We start from the raw sequence: 18750 nt of genomic DNA on the forward strand, positions 1-18750 counted from the left end.
AGTTTGTAGGGCTCCCTTGGGACTGTCAGGGAAGCACAAGTTTGGAGCGGGGGCAGCTGGGGTCTGAACATATCCTTCCATGTTTGGATTATTTTCAGTCAGCCTCACCCTAAGTCCCAGGGGGCTCTGGGCAGAAACACAGGCCCTTTTCCCTGGGAAAGAAAACTCACCAGTCCAGATTCCTGATATCAGTTTGTAGGGCTCCCTTGGGACTCTCAGGGCAGCACAAGTTGGAGGTGGGGACAACTTCGGTCTGGGGTACCTCTTTCGATGTATTGACCTTTTGCAGTCAGTCCCAGCCCAGGGCCAGGGGCCCCTGGGCACATCCTTTGGCCATTTTGCCTGGGAAAGAAAACTCACCAGTCCAGGTTCCTGATATCAGTTTGTTGGGCTCCCTTTGGTCTATCAGGGCAGCACAAGTTTGAGATGGGGACAACTTCGGCCTGAGATATGTAATTGGATGTATGGGTTCTTTGCAGTTAGGTCCCAGCTCAGGACCAGGGTCCCCTGGGCACATGCCTTGATTTTGAGGAAGTTTCTGTTTAGAATGTATGATTTTTTTTGGCTTAAAGTAAAAAATTTATATTTTATTTTTAGTGAGGTTTATTTTTTTTGTTGCTTACTGCTATATTTTGTGATATTTGTGTTAGGTTAGTTGTAGGGATAGCTTTACTTTTATACATTGAAACGAGGGTCGTGCGTACTGGTGTTCATAAAGGTTTAATATTTTTATGGTTCTGATATGTTAGGTTAATGAAATTAAGAAGTTTACAAGACTTTTTTTTGTTTTTATTTCGATACGGGCAGGGTTTTCTTAGTTTTAAGGATTTGTTTGGCATAGATTTTAGAGGCGTAATTGAGGGGATAGGACAGGGTGTCTCTGTTAATCTATTTGGCAATTTGTATACTGGGTAAATAAAATTAATATTTTGGTAGAATTTTTGGATTTTGTTAGTTTATTTATTTATGAATTTGTGTGCCTGCAGCTGTAGTGTCTCTGCTGCAAGTCTCAGTATCCATTCATGTTTGTGTGCGTCAGGCAGTCCACTCGTGTACCAGCGAGACCCCCCTGCAAGCGGTCGCAGAGCCGCTCCTTCGCTCTCCTGGGAATTCGGGGAGCGGCACACAGCTCTGCGACGAAGCCTTGATCTTGGTCACTTGAAGGTGGCACCAGGGAGCCTCAGGAGCGGCCGAGGAGTTGCTGTAAGTCGGGGAACTACTAGTGAGGGGGACCAGGGTCCACTCGAGTTTTGGGAACGCCACCTCACCTCGCCTGCTCTTCAGCCAGGCAGACCCTGCCAGGAGGGCGTGGGCGAAGCGTGCGGCCCGAGGAGCCCGGCGTTCTCAGGAGAATAATGGTGAGCACAGAATTGCTGAGTTGTGGCTGCTGTGCGGCTGAGATCGTGCAGTGATGTTTGGTGTTCTCGATTATAGCTGAGCACGGGACCACAGCCCGGTGACCATAGGACATTCCCCGCTGGGGAGGCAGCCTCCATTGCCAGGCGACGTGGATTCTCATGCCCAGATGCCAGAGAGATAAGTGGAGGGCTAAGGCCCACAGAGGGGGTGAAAGCGGGGTGCTGGGAGGGCATTTTGAATGAGCTTTGGGGGTCGGGATGTGCAAGAAGTGTCCCCTTAGATCAGCTAAAGGGAAAGTGTCTGTTTTGATCACAGTGCTGAGGTGCTCAGGGCAGAGCAGTTTTGGTGTGTGTCCTGTCACTTGTCTCTGGTGCATTCTGTGTTCTTTGGGTCTCTCGGTCCTTTCTTCTCCTCAAAAGCTCTCTCTCCCTGTCCTGTGTCACGGGTGTCTGCACGTATTTGTCCCACAACTGCTCTGCCCTGCTGCATAGCCTGTAATAGCACAAGTCCTGGGGACTTGAAATTTGTAATTTGCGGTGTAGTTGGGCTCTAGATTGTATGGGGAGATTGACATAACATGTTTGGTGCTGTGAAGTTGTCCTGCAGCCGTCTGACACTAGTCCTAACTTCCTTTCAGGTGCAGACAGTTCAGGTCAGTGGCAGAGGGCCCCATTCTTGCGTGAGGATTTTCCCATGATCAGGTCAGTCATTGTTTGCATTTGCAGGGGCAGCCTGAATGGTGACCATGTTACAGCAGTGTTCTTTGCCTTTATTTTTAGGAGCTCCAGACAGATAGCAGCAGTCAAAGTGGACCAAAGCAGTTGTTTTTGCTCAGCTTTTGGTTTTTGGTGGAACTGTAAGCATCCACTGTTGTTTGTGTGCTTTAGGGAATCCACTCAGAGTACTTATACCACTGTCTCCAACTGGCTGATGGACCAGTTTTCATGCATGTGTGGTCTTGCCAGAAGCATTACAGGACCCTGTGACAGAGCTTTCCAATTTTGCATTTCAAGGACCCCTCCTGGTAACCCACAGGAATGGGCAAGGAGTTGTGGTGAGGCAGGGAAGAGGAGCGAGGGTACCCTCAAGTTGCAGCAATGCCAAGTCACCTTGTCTGCCCTTAACTTAGGTGTGCCTTGAGATGACGGTGTCAGAATCCAAGCGCGCCTGAGGTGTGTGGCCCAAGACTTCTTGGGAGACGGTGAGTAGCAGAATTGTCAGGTTCTGGCCCATGTGCTGTTAAGGTAGTGCGCTGACGTTTGGTTTTCTTTCTCTTGGCAGAGCAAGAGATAACAGCCTGGTGACAACTGGAACTTCCCAGACAGGCAGGAGGCCTCGTTCTGCACCTGATGGGGATTTGCATCCCCAAATATGTGCAAGATAAGGTGAGAGCTACAGCCCACAGAGGGGATGGAAGAGAGGTGCCGGGTTGGGACTCCCCAGGAGGGGTTTTTGAGTCAGTTTTGGAGATGGGGATGTCCAAGAAGTGTCCCCTTAGGCCAGCTAAAGGGAAAGTGTCTGTTTTGATCACAGTGCTGAGGTGCTCAGGGCAGAGCAGTTTTGGTGTGTGTCCTGTCACTTGTCTCTGGTGCACTCTGTGTTCTTTGGATCTCTCGGTCCTTTCTTCTACTCAAAAGCTCTCTCTCCCTGTCCTGTGTCACAGGTGTCTGCACGTATTTTTCCCACAGCTGCTCTGCCCTGCTGCATAGCCTGTAACAACACAAGTCCTGGGGACTTGAAATTGGCAGTGCAAGGTTTAGTTGGGCTCTAGATTTTATGGGGAGATTGACATAACATGTTTGGTGCTGTTAAGTTGTCCTGCAGCTGTTTGACACTAGTCCTAACTTCCTTTCAGACGAAGACAGTTCAGATCAGTGGCAGGGAGCCCCAGTCCTGGGGTGAGGGTGTTGCTATGATCAGGTCAGTCATTGTTTGCATTTGCAGGGGCAGCCTGAATGGTGACCGTGTTACAGCAGTGTTCTTTGCCTTTATTTTTAGGAGGTCCCGACAGTTAGCAGCAGTCAAGGCCCTGTGTGCCAGGTGAGCAGTGGACAGAAGCAGTTGTTCTTGCTCAGGTTTCAAGATTTGGTGCAATTGTAAGCATCCATTGTTGTTTGTGTGCTTTAGGGAATCCACTCAGAGTATGCCAAGCCCCTGTCACCAACAGCTGATGGCCTGGATTTCCGTGCTTGTGAGCCCTCTGGAAGGTGTTGCAGGACTCTGAGATGAAGCCTTGAAATTCTGTATTTCAAGATTGCATCAGGGTTGCCTTTGGCAATGGCTGAGGAGTTGTGGTGAGTCGCCGAGGTAGGGAGGGGGAGCCAAGGTCCACTCGTGTTTCAGCAATGCTGAGTCTCTTTGTCTCTTCTTAACCCAGGCAGACCCTGCGATGACGGTGGCAGCCTCTGAGCCTGGCCAAAGTGTGTGGCCCGAGCATTCTCAGGAGAATGGTGAGTAGCAGAATTGCTGGGTTTTGTCCATTGTGCAGCTAAGATCATGCAGTGATGTTTGGTGTTCTCGACTGTAGCTGAGCACGGGACCACAGCCCGGTGACCATAGGACATTCCCCGCAGGCGAGGCAGCCTCCATTGCCAGGCGACGTGGATTCTCATCCCCAGATGCCAGAGAGATAAGTGGAGGGCTAAGGCCCACAGAGGTGGTGAAAGCAGGGTGCTGGGAGGGCCTTTAGGATCAGCTTTGGGGGTGGGCATGTGCAAGAAGTGTCCCCTTAGGCCAGCTAAAGGGAAAGTGTCTGTTTTGATCACAGTGCTGAGGTGCTCAGGGCAGAGCAGTTCTGGTGTGTGTCTTGTCACTTGTCTCTGGTGCACTCTGTGTTCTTTGGGTCTCTCGGTCCTTTCTTCTCCTCAAAAGCTCTCTCTCCCTGTCCTGTGTCACGGGTGTCTGCACGCATTTTTCCCACAGCTGCTCTGCCCTGCTGCATAGCCTGTAATAGCACAAGTCCTGGGGACGTGAAATTGTTAATGCAGGGTGTAGTTGGGCTCTAGATTGTATGGGGAGATTGACATAACATGTTTGGTGCTGTGAAGTTGTCCTGCAGCCGTCTGACACTAGTCCTAACTTCCTTTCAGGTGCAGACAGTTCAGGTCAGTGGCAGAGGGCCCCATTCTTGCGTGAGGATTTTCCCATGATCAGGTCAGTCATTGTTTGCATTTGCAGGGGCAGCCTGAATGGTGACCATGTTACAGCAGTGTTCTTTGCCTTTATTTTTAGGAGCTCCAGACAGATAGCAGCAGTCAAAGTGGACCAAAGCAGTTGTTTTTGCTCAGCTTTTGGTTTTTGGTGGAACTGTAAGCATCCACTGTTGTTTGTGTGCTTTAGGGAATCCACTCAGAGTACTTATACCACTGTCTCCAACTGGCTGATGGACCAGTTTTCATGCACGTGTGGTCTTGCCAGAAGCATTACAGGACCCTGTGACAGAGCTTTCCAATTTTGCATTTCAAGGAGCCCTCCTGGTAACCCACAGGAATGGGCAAGGAGTTGTGGTGAGGCAGGGAAGAGGAGCGAGGGTACCCTCAAGTTGCAGCAATGCCAAGTCACCTTGTCTGCCCTTAACCTAGGTGTGCCTTGAGATGACGGTGTCAGAATCCAAGCGCGCCTGAGGTGTGTGGCCCAAGACTTCTTGGGAGACGGTGAGTAGCAGAATTGTCAGGTTCTGGCCCATGTGCTGTTAAGGTAGTGCGCTGACGTTTGGTTTTCTTTCTCTTGGCAGAGCAAGAGATAACAGCCTGGTGACAACTGGAACTTCCCAGACAGGCAGGAGGCCCCGTTCTGCACCTGATGGGGATTTGAATCCCCAGATATGTGCAAGATAAGGTGAGAGCTACAGCCCACAGAGGGGATGGAAGAGAGGTGCCGGGTTGGGACTCCCCAGGAGGGGTTTTTGAGTCAGTTTTGGAGATGGGGATGTCCAAGAAGTGTCCCCTTAGGCCAGCTAAAGGGAAAGTGTCTGTTTTGATCACAGTGCTGAGGTGCTCAGGGCAGAGCAGTTTTGGTGTGTGTCCTGTCACTTGTCTCTGGTGCACTCTGTGTTCTTTGGGTCTCTCGGTCCTTTCTTCTACTCAAAAGCTCTCTCTCCCTGTCCTGTGTCACAGGTGTCTGCACGTATTTTTCCCACAGCTGCTCTGCCCTGCTGCATAGCCTGTAACAACACAAGTCCTGGGGAATTGAAATTGGCAGTGCAAGGTTTAGTTGGGCTCTAGATTTTATGGGGAGATTGACATAACATGTTTGGTGCTGTTAAGTTGTCCTGCAGCTGTTTGACACTAGTCCTAACTTCCTTTCAGACGAAGACAGTTCAGATCAGTGGCAGGGAGCCCCAGTCCTGGGGTGAGGGTGTTGCTATGATCAGGTCAGTCATTGTTTGCATTTGCAGGGGCAGCCTGAATGGTGACCGTGTTACAGCAGTGTTCTTTGCCTTTATTTCTAGGAGGTCCCGACAGTTAGCAGCAGTCAAGGCCCTGTGTGCCAGGTGAGCAGTGGACAGAAGCAGTTGTTCTTGCTCAGGTTTCAAGATTTGGTGCAATTGTAAGCATCCATTGTTGTTTGTGTGCTTTAGGGAATCCACTCAGAGTATGCCAAGCCCCTGTCACCAACAGCTGATGGCCTGGATTTCCGTGCTTGTGAGCCCTCTGGAAGGTGTTGCAGGACTCTGAGATGAAGCCTTGAAATTCTGTATTTCAAGATTGCATCAGGGTTGCCTTTGGCAATGGCTGAGAAGTTGTGGTGAGTCACCGAGGTAGGGAGGGGGAGCCAAGGTCCACTCGTGTTTCAGCAATGCTGAGTCTCTTTGTCTCTTCTTAACCCAGGCAGACCCTGCGATGACGGTGGCAGCCTCTGAGCCTGGCCAAAGTGTGTGGCCCGAGCATTCTCAGGAGAATGGTGAGTAGCAGAATTGCTGGGTTTTGTCCATTGTGCACCAAGATCATGCAGTGATGTTTGGGGTTTTCGATTGTAGCTGAGCACGGGACCACAGCCCGGTGACCATAGGACATTCCCCGCAGGCGAGGCAGCCTCCATTGCCAGGCGACGTGGATTCTCATCCCCAGATGCCAGAGAGATAAGTGGAGGGCTAAGGCCCACAGAGGTGGTGAAAGCAGGGTGCTGGGAGGGCCTTTAGGATCAGCTTTGGGGGTGGGCATGTGCAAGAAGTGTCCCCTTAGGCCAGCTAAAGGGAAAGTGTCTGTTTTGATCACAGTGCTGAGGTGCTCAGGGCAGAGCAGTTCTGGTGTGTGTCTTGTCACTTGTCTCTGGTGTACTCTGTGTTCTTTGGGTCTCTCGGTCCTTTCTTCTCCTCAAAAGCTCTCTCTCCCTGTCCTGTGTCACGGGTGTCTGCACGCATTTTTCCCACAGCTGCTCTGCCCTGCTGCATAGCCTGTAATAGCACAAGTCCTGGGGACGTGAAATTGTTAATGCAGGGTGTAGTTGGGCTCTAGATTGTATGGGGAGATTGACATAACATGTTTGGTGCTGTGAAGTTGTCCTGCAGCCGTCTGACACTAGTCCTAACTTCCTTTCAGGTGCAGACAGTTCAGGTCAGTGGCAGAGGGCCCCATTCTTGCGTGAGGATTTTCCCATGATCAGGTCAGTCATTGTTTGCATTTGCAGGGGCAGCCTGAATGGTGACCATGTTACAGCAGTGTTCTTTGCCTTTATTTTTAGGAGGTCCCGGTAGTTAGCAGCAGTCAAGGCACTGTGTGCCAAGTGAGCAGTGGACAGAAGGAGTTGTTCTGGCTCATGTCTCCATTTCTGGTGCAATTCTAAGCATCCACTCTTTAGTTACTTTGTTTTATTTTAGTCAGTCATCTTGCAAGATATCTCTGGTCCGGATGTTGAAGGCCAGGTGGGTGCAAGCGTAAGGTCTGGGTGGGTGTGCTTTTCAGGGCAGGGGGATGTTGTTTTCACAGAATCTCAGTGTGGGTTTTTTTGCTTTGTTTTTTTTGCAGGTGCTGTCGCTGCCCTAGCTGTGTGAAGGAACAGAGGCGAGCGGGAGAGTTGGCATTTTGGCACGGTGACTCACAGGTGGCCCTTATGCAGCAGCATGCTAAGTGTGTACCTTTTTGTTTTTCAGGTATCCTCCAGGCAGCCTGTGGAGTCAAATTGAGACTTCAGGTGAGCTGGGGCAGCGGTGTGTCGGAGTTTCAGGGATTCCTCTTTCCGTGGGCACTAGTTGCATTTTCTGTTTTGTCTTAGGTACCCTGAGGAGGAGCGTAGCTGAAGTTTGGAAACGGCAGCACCGAAGCGGATGTACAGAACGTCTCGCTGTTCACATCCAACTGACATGGGATTCCATCCGGTTGTCTTGCAAAAGCTAAGTGCTGGGGCCAGTAGGTGGGAGATGGGGGAAAAACCTTCACTATCACAGGAGGCTATTTGATGTTAGCTTGGAGAAGAGGCCCATAGTGGGACGGGCCCCTCGGGAGGGAGAGGGTTTCTCCTCAGCCCCCCCAGAGTCTTCGCCGGGCAGGGCAGTTCCGATCCCTCTCCGCGTTCTCCTGACGTTCGCATCGGCGGCCTTCTTTGACTCTCGACGTTGTCGTGGATCTTTTCACCATAGGAGCCCGCCTTCATGTCTGGAGCTATAGCTACAGTCACCCTGTAGTCATTTCTTCCTTCTCTAGGCCTACTGAGCTTCTTAGGCTTTCTCTTAAGTGCTTTGGCACTAACATCTTGAAAGGAGTTGCATGTCATCATCAAGTGCTACTGCCCTAGGGCTTTCTTTTCTTTGGCATCATCAGCCCATGGCTCATCTTGGGCGAGGAATCTTGGGTCCATAAGGTGAAATTGCCAGGCAGTTTCCACTTGTGTCTGTGTCACGTTATCTGTGTCTGTGTCACGTTGTCTGTGTCTGTGTCACGTTGTCTGTGTCCGTGTCACGTTGTCTGTGTCTTAGGCCTTTGTTACATCTCCATGCTTTAGCAACATCATTTTGTGCCGTATCGGCCATATTTTGCTCACGTACCTTCCTGGATATCAATTATTCTGGCATCTTTACTTATTTACTTTTTGGGACCGGACGATGTACACAAGATGTTCTCATCCATCTTCATTCTCAGTTTTGGTAGCCCTTCTCTTGGACTTCCGTACGGATCTTATTAGCCCTTCATCACCTGACCACAGTAGTTCCGTAGCATCTGCCTTCTCAAAGGATATAGGGCTCAAAAATTAGTCTTCTGGAGAATTATATCAAGTCCTCACTTATCTTGTATCTCTGTCGGCTGACGTTGTATGCACTTATGTTGCACCTACCTGTGTCGGCTTCTATTGTATGTGCGTATGTTGCGCCTACCTATGTTGGCTTATGTTGTTTGTGCTTATACTGTATGTACCTACGTTGCTTTATGTTGTTTGTGCTTATACTGTATGTACCTACGTTGCCTTATGTTGTTTGTGCTTACACTGTATGTACCTACGTTGCCTTATGTTGTATGCACCTCTGTTGTGGCAATTATGATCAGAGCTGCCTTGCCCGGGCACGTAGTCACGCTCAGGTAGAGCAGTTATAGAGCTTTGCCGTTCATCTGTTCTCTACGGGGTTTGGGGTACAACCCTGATGGGCCCAGAGTTGGTATAGCTCCTAGCTCTCAGATAGTCAGTCACTGACCGCCTCCCCTTGTCTCGTAGGTCCCCGGGTCCCTACAGAATTTCCTGGAATCTACCATTTGACATGGAGGTCCTGCGGTCAGAAGAAGCGTTTAAACATATTCTTCAGTGCAGCGTTTCACGTAAGGGTGGCAGCCAGCGTGTCAGCAGAAGAATGTGTGAGAGTGTGACTGTCTGTGTCTGTCTGTGAGAGTTTGTGTGTGCTTGTGTCTGCAGCTGTGTGTGTGTGTGTGTGTGTGGAGCAGTTCCAACCTTGTGTGTATGGCCTTTGCCTTTCAGGGGGGGTTTTCATCAGGCAGGAGGATTTTTTGGGAGTCTCCGGAGCGAGTTGCCGTGAATGTGAGTTTGTGCGTAACGCGAAGGGGGCGTGCACGTCGGCGGAGCGTTTTGCGCCGTTTTTGTTCCGCGTGCGTCATAACAATAAAAGCGTTGTGGACTTTTCTGAAATGGAGACACGGTTATATTGTGTCAATATGTATTTGGCTTGTAATACATTATATTGTTCTGTCTTTGCAGTTGTTCCTGTCTTTTGATGTATTTTGCTGTATGTAAATTGGACTTGTACTTGTGTGCCTAGGTATGATGTATTCTTTGTTTTATTTGTCTCTGTACTTGCATTTGTATACGTTGTTTCCCTGTGTATTGCTGAAGTTTAAATTAACGGAATAAAGATTAATCAGCCCTAATAATGATACCTCTTACCCTCTGCCCCGCCCACCATTCATCTCCTGTCTTTCTTTGGTGTGGTTGAGTCGTATCATTTTCACCCTTTTTCTCCCTTTGCCTCTTACTTTCCTCTTTAGTCTATTCCTCACTTTATCCTTCCATGTGTAACTCTTTGTCTCTGGCTGTGTTTTCCTTTGTTTCCATTTCTAACACATCTCTATGTTTCTCTAACCCTATTTCCTTCTCACCCTGTCTATTTTCTTCCATTCCTCTACATGTATTTCCCCATGTCTCTTTGTCTGTCTCTTTCAATCTAGGTTTCACTGTTTTCTTTTTTTTTTTTCTCTTTGTCAGCCTTTGTCTTTCTAACACTTGCTATCATTTTCTTTGTCTCTAACCCTTTTTCCTTTTCTGTCCATCTTTAATTTTTTGTGTTTCTAACTCTCTATTTCTTTCTCTCTTGAACCCTACCTTGTGTTCAGTCTCTCCATTTATTTTCCTGTAGGTTTTCAGCTCTATTTCTTCTTTTTCTTGTCTATTTCCTTTTCTCTTTCATTTCAAGTGCTTCCTTTTCTCTTTGTCTTTCACTCTTTTTCTCTTTACCCCTCCTTTCTTTTGCCTTTCTCTTTCCAATCTGACTTTTTTGGTTTTTCTTTTTATCACTGACTCTTATTTTTCTTGCTCTGTTTTCTTCTTACTCTCTTCTCTTCCTTTTCTTTTTCTCGCTCTTTCTTCTTGCTCTCCTCTCACTCTCTCCTCTTCTTCTTCTCACTCTCCTCTTCTTCTCACACTCTCCTCTTCTTCTCATTCTCTCGTCTTCCTCCTCTCTCCTTTTCTTCTTCTCGCTCTCTCCTCTTCTTCTCACACTGTCTTCATCTCTCTCCTTCTCACTTTCTCCTCTTCCTCCTCTTTCTTCTTGCTCTGACTCTCTCCTCTTCTTCTTACTCTCTCCTCTCCCTCTCCTCTTCTTCATCTCACTCTCTCCTCTTCTTCTCACACTCTCCTTTTCTTCATCTCACTCTCTCCTTCTCACTCGCTCCTCTTCCTCCTCTCTCCTCTTCTCACTTTCTCCTCTTCCTCCTCTCTCCTCTTCTTCCTCTCACTCTCTCCTCTTATTCTTCTCACCCTCTCCTCTTCTTCATCTCACTCTCTCCTTTTCTTCTCACTCTGTCCTCTTCCTCCTTTCTCCTCTTCTTCTCACTTTCTCCTCTTCTTCTCACTTTCTCCTCTTCCTCTCTCTTCTTCTTCCTCACTCTCTCCACTTCTCACACTCTTTTTCTTCTCACTCTCTCCTTTTCCTCTTCTCTCCTTTTCTTCTCACTCGCTCTTCTTCCTCCTCTCTCCTTTTCTCACTTTCTCCTCTTCCTCCTCTCTTCTTCTTCCTCCTCTCTCCTCTTCTTGTTCTCACTCTCTCCTTCTTCTCACTTTCTCCTCTTCCTCCTCTCTCCTCGTCTTCCTCCTCTCTCCTCGTCTTCCTCCTCTCTCCTCGTCTTCTCACTCTCTTCTTCATCTCTCTCTCCTTTTCTCCTCACTCTCTCCTCTTCCTCCTCTCTCCTCTTCTTCTCACTCTCCTCTCTCTCATCTTCCTCTTCTCTCTCTCCTTTTCTTCCTCTCACTTACTCCTCTTCCTCCTCTCTTCCTCTTGTCACTCTCTCCTCTCTTCTCACACTCGCTTCATCTCTCTCTCCTTTTCTTCTCTCTTTCTCCTCTCTCCTCTTTCTCCTCTCTCCTCTTTCTCCTCTCTCCTTCTCACTCTCTCCTCTTCTCACTGTCCTCTTCTTCTCACACTCTCTTCTTCATCTCACTCTCTCCTTTCCTTCTCACTCTTTCCTCTTCCTCTTCTCTCCACCACTTCTTCGCACTTGCTGCTCTTCCTCCTCTCTCCTTCTCACTCGCTGCTCTTCCTCCTCTCTCCTATTCTTCTTCTCTCTCTCCTCTTCCTCCTCTCCCTCTCCTCTTCTTCCTCTCACTTACTCCTCTTCCTCCTCTCTCTTCCTCTTGTCACTCTCTCCTTTCCTTCTCACACTCTCTTCTTCCTCTCACGCTTTCCTCTTCTTGCTCTCTCCTTCTCACACTCTTCTTCATCTCTCTCCCTTTCTTCTCACTCTCTCGTCTTCCTCCTCTCTCTTTTTCCTTTTCTCGCTCTCATCTTCCTCCTCTCTACTTTTCTTCTTGTCTCTCCTCTTCTTATCACTCTCTCCTCTTCTTCTCACTCTCTCCTCCTCTTTCTCTCTTTTTTCCCCTTTCTGTACTTAGAATAAAAAAGCAGGAGTAGAAAATACCGTGCTCCGAGGAAGTAAAAAAAAGAAAAACAACTTTAAAAATAAAAATTTCTACTCCCTGGGAGCATCAAAGTAAAAATAAAAATTTTTACTCCTTGGTAGCATCAAATTTTCTACTGCTGCGCCTGACATTTTTATATTTATATATATATGTATAGGGGGGGTAGGGGAGGGGTCTGTCTGGTAGCCACACCCCCACTCTGAATCCTCCATCTACCCTAACCCCTTCCCTGACCCACCCTCCACCCCCTCCCCCACACCCTGACCCCACCCCTAACCACGCCCCCAATGCTGACCCCCCTCCCCCAATGCTGACCCCTCCCCCTAACCCCCACCCCTGTCCTTACCCCCTCCCCTGGCCCCGCCCCCAGCCACACACCCTCCCCTGACTTCTATTAAGATATCCATTAGGATACGTATAAAAATCTGAAATAAAATATAATAGGAATAAATGTAAGAAATTATGAAAATATAATTTTCCATCAATATCCATTACAAATCCGAATGTGAATATAAATATGAAAAATAGAAAAATAAAGCGTATTGAAATGCAGCTTAAGAGTAAAGCTTTTTTCTTTCGGTTCCTATCGGGTCGCAGGCAGGCTTTTTGTTCCGTTCTTTCCCGCGCGGACGCTTTGGGGCGTTCGCTGCCGAGGCCGTGCCGGCGGGGACGGCGCGGTGCTGCCGCCGTGTGGGCAGAGAGCGGTACTGCAGCCCGCCGCCCGCGGCCGCCATCTTGGGAGTGGCTTGGCGCGGACTCGCTTGAAAAGTGCTGCCGCCTTGTGGGCACAGGGCGGTACTGCAGCCCGACCGGCCGCTTGGGAGTGGCTTGGCGCGGACTCGCTTGAAAAGTGCTGCCGCCTTGTGGACACAGGGCGGTACTGCGGCCCCCCCAGCCAGCGCCCGGCAAAATCACCGAGACGGGGCGAGGGGCGGGAGCGAGCGGCGAGCGGGGCGGTGTCTGTGAGTGAGGGGAGGGCTGGAGGCGGCTCCGCGGCGGCGCCGGATTAGGATGGCAGCGGCGAGGGAGGCTTTCTGTCCCGTTCCGGCCGCCGTCCGTACCGGAACGCTTTGTGCCTTTCTGTCCCTCGCCGGCCGCCGTCCCCCACGTGTCGGGAGCCCGGCGCCGCCGTGATGGCGGCGGGCGGTGGGACCGGGCTCGGGCGGCTCTGGAGGCGCTGCTGGAGGTGGGATTCGGGGCCCGGCGCGCTGAGGGCGGCGGCACCGGGGGGACAGCGGGGGAGGGCGGGCGGGAGCAGCCGGAGGGGACCCGGCACCGGGAATGGGATTGGGGGGGGGCGGGACACACGGACAGGCCCCGGAGCCCCCGGGACCCCCAAAACTCCACCGAGACCCCCAAAAAACCCCCCGGGACCCCTCAGAACCCTCTGGGACCCCCCAAAAATAACCGTGAGCCCCCCGTTCCCGCAGGGCGAAGGCGCTGGCGCTGACCGGGAACCGGGGAGTGGAGCCGGCCGTGGACTGGTGAGGGGGGACCCCAAGAACACTCCCGGCACCCCCAAAAATACCCGGCGGGATCCCCCAAAAACAGCCCCGGGACCGCCAAAAACAGCCTCGGGAACCCAAAAATTCCCTTCAGGACCCCAAACCCCCGCCCAGGACCCCCAAAATTCCTCCCAAAAACCCCCTGAAACCTCCAAACTTCTCCCCGGGACTCCAAAGCCCTCCCTGGGACGCCCAAAATTCTCTTTGGGACCCCAAAACTCCCCCTGTGACCTCCAAATTTCCCTTTAGGACCCCTGAAATTCCTCCTGGGACTCCCAAAACCCCCTGAGACCCCAAAAGTCCTCCTGGGATGCCCCAAAATCCTTCCAGAACCCCCTCCAATTTTGGGTCCCCCCCCGATTCGGGGTTCCCCCCGGTTTTTGGGTCCCCAGGCTGGTGGCTCATGAGGACGACCCCGACTCGGACCCCGAACTCCCCCCGGGTTTGGGGGCGCCGCCCGCGGGCCTGGGGGGGCCCCGGCAGCCGCCGGCCCCCGAGGACGAGACCCAGAAGTGAATTTTGGGGGTCGGGGGGAATTTGGGGGTTGGGGAGGAAAATTTGGGGTATGAGGAGCTCAGGGATATTTTGGGGTTCAGAGTGGTTAATTCGGGGTTTCAGGGTGTTTATGGGAAGGGTTTTTGGGTATTCTCGGGAGGGCTTTGGGGTATTCTTTGGTGGGTTTTAGGATATTTTTGGGTGGATTTTTTGGGGTATTTTTGGGAGGGTTTTGGGCTGGTTTCGGGGCATTTTATGGTGAGTTTTTTGGATATTTTTAGGAGGGTTTGGGTAATTTTGGGTGGGTTTTTTGGGGGCATTTAGGACGATTTTGGGGTATTTTTGGGTGGGTTTTGGGCTGAAGGCGGCTCAGCGGCGGCGCTGGAGAAGGATGGCAGCGGCGAGGGGGGCCCGGCGGGGCCCTGCCTTTGCCAGCCCCTCCTGCCGCCCTCCTTGGAATGGTTTGGGGCAGTATGGGGTTATTGAGGTAGGAGTGATTATTTTGTTGTTGTTGATTTAATGTGGGGTTTTTTTGTTTGTTTGTTTGTTGTTGTCGTTTGATGTATTTGGTTTGTAGAGCAGGAACTGTAGGCAGAATCCTGCAGAAGTAATATGGAATTTGTCCTCCCAAAACCCGCCCGGCTTCCAACCACTTTCAGCACGTGGTCTTCCTTAGCAGCACATGGTTCCCCCACACTTGGGAGCCGGTGCACTCTACTTTTCTCTCCTCCTTTGCTGACAGATCCTGCTGAGGCTGAGGACAAAGCCCTACCCCTACACGGACAAGGCAGCAGACCTGGTTCGGGAAGCCAGCGTGCTCCAGGCTGCTCCAGGACTCTGATCAAACATCAGCATCCCCGTCTCTCACGTTGATGGTATGTGGTAACCCCTTAAGAACAGAATTCCACATTTTCTAACCCTAAGCAGCAAACTGGGGATGGATAACTCTAGAAATCCTGTCATGTAAGGACCTCCAGGATTCAGCCCTCCATGTGTCCTTGGTATCAGAGGTTGGAATTGCAGAGTTGCCACTTTACCCCCAGACGTAATTTTTGATGTGGTTGTGCCACTTTAACAGTATTTGAAATCTCTCTTCGTGTTCTTGCAGCAGCATTTTCGAACCACAATGGAAATCTAGCCCTTCTGCCGGGAGCTGTTCACAGATTCGTGGAATCCCAGAAGGGTTTGGATGGGAAGGCACCTTTTTTTTAAAGCTGGTCCCGTTCCACCCCCTGCCATGGGCAGGGACACCTTCCACCATGCCAGGGTGCTCTAAGCCCTGTCCAGCCTGGCCTTGGACACTTCCAGGGATCCGGGGGCAGCCACAGCTTCTGTGGGCAACCTGTGCTGAGGTGCCCTGAGGAAATGTGTGAGCCGGAGGGAGCCGGGGCCGGGCGGAGGGAGCCGAGCTGTGGGAATGGGCGAATGGAGGCGGGAGCGGGCGGGACTAGGCGAGCGTGGGCGAAAGCGGCCGAAAGGGGCCGAGGAGGCGAGCGGAGCCGAGCTTTGCCGAGTTCAGCCGAGGCGAGCCGAGCTGTGCCGAAGAGGCGAATGGAGGTGAATGCGGCCGGAAATAGCCGAGCGTGGCCGAAAGTAGCCGAAGCTGGCCGAGGAGCCGAGTCCAGCCGAACGGAGCCGAGCTCTGCCGAGCGCAGCAGCCCGGGCGGGGCTGAGCCGGGGCGGAGCCGGGGCGCCGGGAGGATCCCCTCCTGTCCCTCTCTCTCCCGCTCCATGCTCCTGCCCGTGTTCAGTTACCTCTCTTTCCCCCGTTTCCGTGTCCCCCCCAAACCCGGCTCCTTCCTGTCCTGTCCTGTCCCTGCCCCTGCCCCGCTGCTCCGTTCCATTCCCCCTCTCGGTGGTGTGAGATGAGATTTGAGCCCTTTCTGACACCCACGCGTGCTCTTTGTGTTGTCAAATCCCGCGTGAGGCAGAAGCTCTCCCTGCCTCTTTTGCAGGTGGATGTGCCATTCAAAGCCCTGGAGGCAGGGCTGAGCACCGGCGAGCCGCGCGTGGCTGCTCTGCACAGGGGGCGTGGCAGGAAACACTCGCTGAGTGCCGGAGGAGCGAACGGGAGCCTTGGCCCTGCCATCCTCTGGGATCTCCGGGGACACTGCAAGCACTGGCAAAGAGCCGAGAGCCATGGGAGCAGCGCTGAGCGAGGCTGTGTCCCAGCCAAGGAGTTCCTCCTGTGTCCCTTAAGAGGATACCCCAGGGCTGGTTTTCTGCATCAAGACTTCTGATCAGACCATCTGTAGACCTCTGGCTTAATGTAAATATTTATTTATATGTTTGTCTCTGACAGCAAAGCACGTATCTCCTGACTTCCCTGCTATTCAGTATCTGCTGAACTGGCTGTGCATTTTTCCTAAGCTAAGGAAAACCCTCCCTCTGATTCTGTAATTTCCAAAGGAGCAGCATTGAGTCACTTGTGTTTTTCTTGTCTCCATACTTTAGCTTGACTCGTGCTCAAGGACAGGAATGACTCAAGAACTGTATGTGGTGAATTGTTAGTTTGGCGGGGGTTTTTGCAAATTCAGGGCTAAAATGTGATGTAAGAAAAGGCTTTTATTGCAGCAATTAGATTTTTGCAGCATGGCAGATTTTCAAGCCTCTAAGTAAATCACTTAATTCAGATTTAAACTCTCTTGAAATATGCTTGATATGTTTTGGGGTTTTTTTCATTGTTATGCTACTTTTCGTTTTGGTTTGATTTGGCTTTCTTTTTTGCCTGGCGTGGGAAAATTTTACAGCTCTCACTTTTTTCTTCTCCAGTTGAGTATAGTGTTACCTTCTTAATTCAAAAACCATTTGCTGTATGGAAAAAGCACCTTGCCTTTGTGAAGGGCCAGGTGGGAACTGTTTTAATGGCCAGTGGCACAGCCCTGTAGCACACAATTCCCAGGAAGTGGGGAGCCCTCTGCCAGGCAGAGCCACCTGGCCAGGTTCCTGCGGGTGCTGCTGCTGTACCCGGCTGATGAGGTGAGAAGCAGCTTGGCTTTATTGCCAAAATAAAGCTCACCCGTTTTCCTATGAATCCCAGCAAAGTGGTCCCAAAGGCTCTGTCACTCAGTCTCTGCTTCCATTGGTGTGGAGAGGCTGGATCCCAGTTATCACCCCAGCAGTGCCCCTGCCTCCCTTTTCCCCACTTTTCTGTTCCAGTTGTACGAAATATTCAGGCTTTGTTTTCTTCCCCCTGCGGTTCACTGCAGATCCCAGAAAACCCACAGGAGGGAAGATCATTCCTTGTGCTTCCACCTCCAGGTGAGAGAGGAGATGGTCACATCCTAGGAGCCTGATTTTGGAATGTTTTATGGAATTGGCCCAGTGGCTTTTACTTCTGGGCTTCCTGGAGTCTGTCCGTGGCAGGTCCAGCCCGTGCTTCAACTGAGAGCCCTCAGTCCGCAGGGAAATGAACCTTTGGGGAAGTTCTTACAGCTCTGCTTAGTGCTTTATGAATGGTGATGATTTTCTGGAAGTAGGCTGTCCATTCTGACCATTTTTCTTCCCTCTCCCTGCAGACTGTACCTGCTGAGAGGCTGAGGTGAGACCAGGATCTGTAAAATCCCTGACTCTCCGTCTTTTCCCGAGGCTGAAGCCGTGTTTGCTGTCAGTGACGACAGGGTGGGAGATGCTAAACACTGAAAACTTTGGGGTTTTTCCCCTGAACTCCCCAAGACTCTCTGCAGCTGTGCCCTGTCTATCTCTTGAAAGAGTTTCTGGATTTACAAAGGTTTTTACATTCTGCAATATTTATCTATAACTCGATTAAAAAGAATCCTACTGTATCAATGTGGTGTTAATTACTTTGTTTGAGTCGGTTAATTAAAGCGAATTGTTGGTAAGGAGTTTGAGCATCCCTTAGTTGGAGCTGGCAGCTCTTATTTAATTTCTCTTCATTCCTTTAATTTCTTTCAATTATTTCTTAAGCCATTACTGCAATTAGGATGCACGGTAAGGACAAGAGCATTTCTGCCCTGCTGGATTGGGAAATCCGAGCCCAATTCCTTGGAGAGATTGAGGGGATGGGGATCTGTGCCTCAAGCTGGGTTTTGACAGTGGGAATTTGGTGAGGAAGGAAGAGGAGAGATCCCACGGAAAGTGGCTGAGGCCAGTTCCGCTGGCTTTGGGTGCTCCTACCCCCGAGAAAATCATCCTGGCTGAAGGGAACTGGAAGAAGCCAGGGGGCTGCGCCGGGGGCTGTGCAGGGACCCCAAACCCTGGTCAGGGGCGCTGGGCAGTGCCAGCTCCAGAGGAACGCTGCAGAGGGGCTGCGCTGGAGCCCCTCAGCTTCCATGCAGAGATGCTGGCACTGCGGGGCTTTCGGGACACTGCCGAGAGGCTCCGCTGCCAGAGCCGGGGAGTTCTCCCGTTCTTTTCTGTCGTGCTGGGCACCTGGCAAGTCCTTCGAGCCCCGCAGGCTGCCAGTGCCAGCGGAGCAGCTGGAATCACAGACGGTCACACAGAAACCGGGCCGGGAGAGCAAATGAGCTGTTCCATGTTGCTTTTCACAACGCGTTTTGGATTTATACCAGAATCTCTTCTCTCCCCTCAGACCCCGTACCCCTGACTTTTGAGTTTTCTCACAGAAATGTCTCGGCCTGCACCGGGAAAAAGAAAATTCCCTGGCACGGCGGGGAGCGGCGGGGTTTGGGGGTGCTGGGGCGGCACGGGGGTCCCCGCGCCCCGGCCGGTCTCGGTCAGCCCCGGGAAATCGCCGCCGCCGCCGGCTCGGCCCCGGCGCCGCCCCGGTGCTCCGGCCCGAGAGAGACCCCGACCCGCCCGCCGGGGCAGAGGCGGCACCGCCGGGAGCCGAAGCGGC

General features: G+C 51.5%; 2 long non-coding RNA genes across 4 annotated transcripts; both read left to right on the forward strand.

Annotated features, from left to right (window-relative positions):
* Positions 1 to 12899: 12899 nt before the first annotated feature.
* Positions 12900 to 15138, forward strand: LOC144246512 (uncharacterized). 2 transcript variants are annotated; one of them, XR_013340213.1, is made up of 3 exons: positions 12900 to 13117; positions 14674 to 14806; positions 15040 to 15138. It is a non-coding gene; the product is annotated as an uncharacterized LOC144246512 (long non-coding RNA). The 2 variants fall into 2 exon arrangements; XR_013340212.1 differs by lacking the exon at positions 12900 to 13117 and adding an exon at positions 13798 to 13948.
* A 147-nt stretch (positions 15139 to 15285) lies between these two features.
* Positions 15286 to 17716, forward strand: LOC144246510 (uncharacterized). 2 transcript variants are annotated; one of them, XR_013340210.1, is made up of 3 exons: positions 15286 to 15300; positions 15887 to 16200; positions 17450 to 17716. It is a non-coding gene; the product is annotated as an uncharacterized LOC144246510 (long non-coding RNA). The 2 variants fall into 2 exon arrangements; XR_013340209.1 differs by lacking the exon at positions 15286 to 15300 and having other exon boundaries at positions 15521 to 16200.
* The last annotated feature ends 1034 nt before the right edge of the window (positions 17717 to 18750 follow it).

The sequence above is a fragment of the Lonchura striata genome, chromosome 6, assembly GCF_046129695.1.
Source record: "Lonchura striata isolate bLonStr1 chromosome 6, bLonStr1.mat, whole genome shotgun sequence".
Classification (NCBI taxonomy): Eukaryota; Metazoa; Chordata; class Aves; order Passeriformes; family Estrildidae; genus Lonchura; species Lonchura striata.